Consider the following 3,089-nt stretch of genomic DNA (forward strand, 5'->3'; position numbering starts at 1 on the left):
GTGATTACAGGTATGTGCCACCATGCCCAGCCTTCCTGCTAAAGTATTAAATTATTCAAGCTGGGTTTGACTTGATCTTCCTGCCTCAGCCTCCCAGAGTGATGGATTTCTGGAATATCCTAACACATTGGGCTTTTTTGAAATTATTATTATCATTATATCATGTTAATATCACATTTTGGGGTAGTACCATTGGGATGAGCAACTAACTGGGGTCATAAACTCAGTACCAATAATGAATTAGAGGCACAGACTTTAAGAAAAGAAGACTTGGGGTCCTGCCTGTTTGAGGAGAGTCCCTGTGGGGGCAGCCTGGGTCTTTTTGTGACTGCCACTGACCCCAGAAACCGGGAGAACATCAGAATCCCAGCAGCTGAAAAGGAGTCAGTGAATTGTGAGGATGTGACTGTGAACCTTACCCAGAAGAGAGGCCTTTGCTGAAGCCTCCCAAGAAGAGTCTATAGAGTTTTCCCAGCAGGAAACGATTAGGAACCTGGCCTCTGTAGAAGCCAAATTGTGGAGAGCAAACATATCACTTCACTTATCACTTACCTTCAGTGCTTTCAGAAGCTTGAAAGTACATATTCTTTTTTTTTTTTTTCAAAGCTGATTAATAGGACAGTTTCAACAATTAGTACATTGTACATTGTTATCTTCTTAGTGGTTATCCATAGTACAAGAAGCAGACAGGATATCCTGTCCAAACACTATTAGTACACCTCTTTCTTCTTATTGAATTAAATGAAAGTAGCTGGATATCTATCCTAACTATTTTGTATGTACAAATACAAAATGTTCTTTCCTTTGTATCCCCTTATTTTTGTTTAGTCCTGTCAAAGGTGGGTATTCTATTGGCATCTAAATACTATAGGTGCTTGAATTCAGCAAAACAATCCAACACGGTCCAGAAGTCTATAATAGTAGTGGGTTATCCTCAGAAGTTATTGACTTGAGCCTTTTACAGCTCATCATATTAATATGGCTTTACTTTATATACCTCATGGCCATTGCTTGACCAATTTGCGAAAGTATATATTCTGGAGAGAAACTCTATGAATGTAAGCAGTATAGAAAAGCCTTCAGATGTGCCAGTTATCTTCAAGTACATGAAAAAATTAATTCACACTTGAGAGAAACCCTATGTATCTCAGTACTGTAGGAAATCCTTCACTTATGCCAGTACCCATTTCATGCATGAAAGAAATGATGCATCAGAGAAACCTTATGTATGTAAACCATTGGGAGATTCTTTAGTTTTTCCAATTTTCTTCAAATACATGAAAGAACTCATACTAGTGAGAGATCCTATGTGGACATGCAAAGTGAGAGAACATTCTCATCTTCCATCTCCTTCAACTACATAGAAGAATTCACATCACAGTGAAGATTTTTTTTTGAAAGAAGAATTATTTTTATTTATAATTATTTTTAATTTATTGAAAATAGAAATTCAGTCTTTACTTCTAGGACTTCCATGGATCACCATGGATCAGTGGACAATGCCCGCCTTCCTCACTAAGTGCTGCAGAGCCTTGTCCCATTGGTACTGTCCAGAAGCCATGTGGAAGTGTACGGAGTACATGTGTGAGACCTTTGCTCACAGGGAAGTCACAAGTGTTGTGCCCCTTGTCACAGTGACCCTAAATTCCTGTTGGGTGTGTTGTAAACATAGAAGCCATTCTTCAGGCCACCTGCTCTGAGCACACCCACCACAGTGAAGATTTATGAATGTAAACAATGTGGGAAAGCCTTCATAAGTTGCAGTGGTCTTCGAGTACATGATAGCACTCACATGAGATAAATCCTGAGAATATATGCAGTGTGGGAAAATATTCACTTAGTATAGTTTCCTTCAAGTTCACAAATGAGTTCACATTGAAGAAAATATTCGTAAATATAAGCATTGTGGGAAAGCCTTTATAAAACTTTCAGTGTCCTTCAAAAACATAAAATGACACACTGGAGAGAAACTCTATGTATGTAAGCAATGAGGTAATGCCTTCAGTCATTCTGCTACTCTTCAATATATTTAAGAATTCACACTAGAGAGAAACCACATAAGTGCAAACCATGTGGAAAAAACATTTATATGTTCTAGTTGCATTCAAGTGGAGGGAGGAGTCTACAATGGAGAGAAAACTCAATGGAGAGAAAACTTATCTATGTAAGCAACATGATAAAGCATTTAGTTGTTCAAATATTCTTCAAATAAATGAAAATAATTCTCTTTTTTTGTCTTTATTTATTTGATACAGGGTCTTACTATGTAGCTTGGACCTGTCCTGTCTCTGTCTCCCCAGTGCTGGGATTACAGGTGTGCGCACCCCACCCAGTTTTGGTGGCTGGCTTGGTGGGGGCTGGCATGGCATGAGGTACTGGGAATCAAAGCTATCTCCCCAGCCCTAATGAAAGAATTTTGATTGGAGAGAAACCATATTTTATCTTCCTCCTCCTCCTTTTCCTCCTCTTCCTCCTTCTCTTCCTCCTCCTTCTTTAGACAGGGTCTAGCTCTGTAACTCAGTCTGGGTTTGAACTCATTATATAGTCTAGGCTGGCCTCAAAAATTTATGGCAATCCTCCTGCCTCAGCTTCTTGAGTACTGGGATTATAGGCATGCTTCAGCTACACCTAGATTCATTCATTCTTTCTTTTTTTTTGTATTTTACTAAGGGTCTACAGGGTATACAGGGTCTCACTACATAGATCAGACTTGTAGTGATCCACCTGTGTTCAGCCTCCCGAGAGCTGGGATTACAGGAGTGCACCACCATGCTCAATCTCAATTGCCATCTCAGTATGCCCTGGGGATGGGGCCAGCATGGCAGGCCGGGGATCACACCTCTGAACCCAGCATCCGCCTAAGCAGGAGATTTAATCTGCTGAACTATTTGGCTGGTCCTTTCATTTGTTCTGACTACTAAAGATATAAACTACTGAGAAAACCTATTTATGTTAGCAAGTAGGACAAAGCTTCAGATGTTCCAGTTTTCTTTAAAAATATGAAATATTAGGGCCGGGGAGATAGCTCAGTAGAATAAGCACTTCCCTGGCAAGCGCAAGGGCCTGAGTTCAATCCCCAGTTCCACAAA

General features: G+C 39.9%; 1 non-coding gene across 1 annotated transcript; it reads right to left on the reverse strand.

Annotated features, from left to right (window-relative positions):
* Positions 1-1,580: 1,580 nt before the first annotated feature.
* LOC111815820 lies at positions 1,581-1,709 on the reverse strand. Its single transcript, XR_002820454.1, has one exon. It is a non-coding gene; the product is annotated as a small nucleolar RNA SNORA11 (small nucleolar RNA).
* Positions 1,710-3,089: the final 1,380 nt, after the last annotated feature.

Source organism: Octodon degus, unplaced genomic scaffold (genome assembly GCF_000260255.1).
Source record: "Octodon degus isolate 3935 unplaced genomic scaffold, OctDeg1.0 scaffold00021, whole genome shotgun sequence".
Taxonomy (NCBI): domain Eukaryota; kingdom Metazoa; phylum Chordata; class Mammalia; order Rodentia; family Octodontidae; genus Octodon; species Octodon degus.